This window comes from Plectropomus leopardus, unplaced genomic scaffold (assembly GCF_008729295.1).
Source record: "Plectropomus leopardus isolate mb unplaced genomic scaffold, YSFRI_Pleo_2.0 unplaced_scaffold76714, whole genome shotgun sequence".
Lineage (NCBI taxonomy): Eukaryota > Metazoa > Chordata > Actinopteri > Perciformes > Serranidae > Plectropomus > Plectropomus leopardus.
Window position 1 is genome coordinate 1 of NW_024684487.1, and position 203 is coordinate 203.

Below are 203 nucleotides of genomic sequence, written 5' to 3' on the forward strand. Positions count from 1 at the left end.
GGCTAAGATCAAGTGTAGTATCTGTTCTTATCAGTTTAATATCTGATACGTCCTCTATACGGGGACAACATATTAAACAGATTTTTGGCAGCAGGGGCCGAACAAGGGGCTTGCCCCATTCGCTCCACGCATCGACCCGGTAGTGCAGCGCCGCCGGGAACGGTGCACCCTTCTCAGGCCCTGTGGAAAAAGCAATTTGAACG

At 51.2% G+C, this 203-nt stretch overlaps 1 pseudogene; it reads left to right on the plus strand.

Moving 5' to 3' along the window:
- LOC121940151 lies at positions 1 to 173 on the plus strand (annotated as a pseudogene; the record flags this gene model as incomplete).
- Positions 174 to 203: the final 30 nt, after the last annotated feature.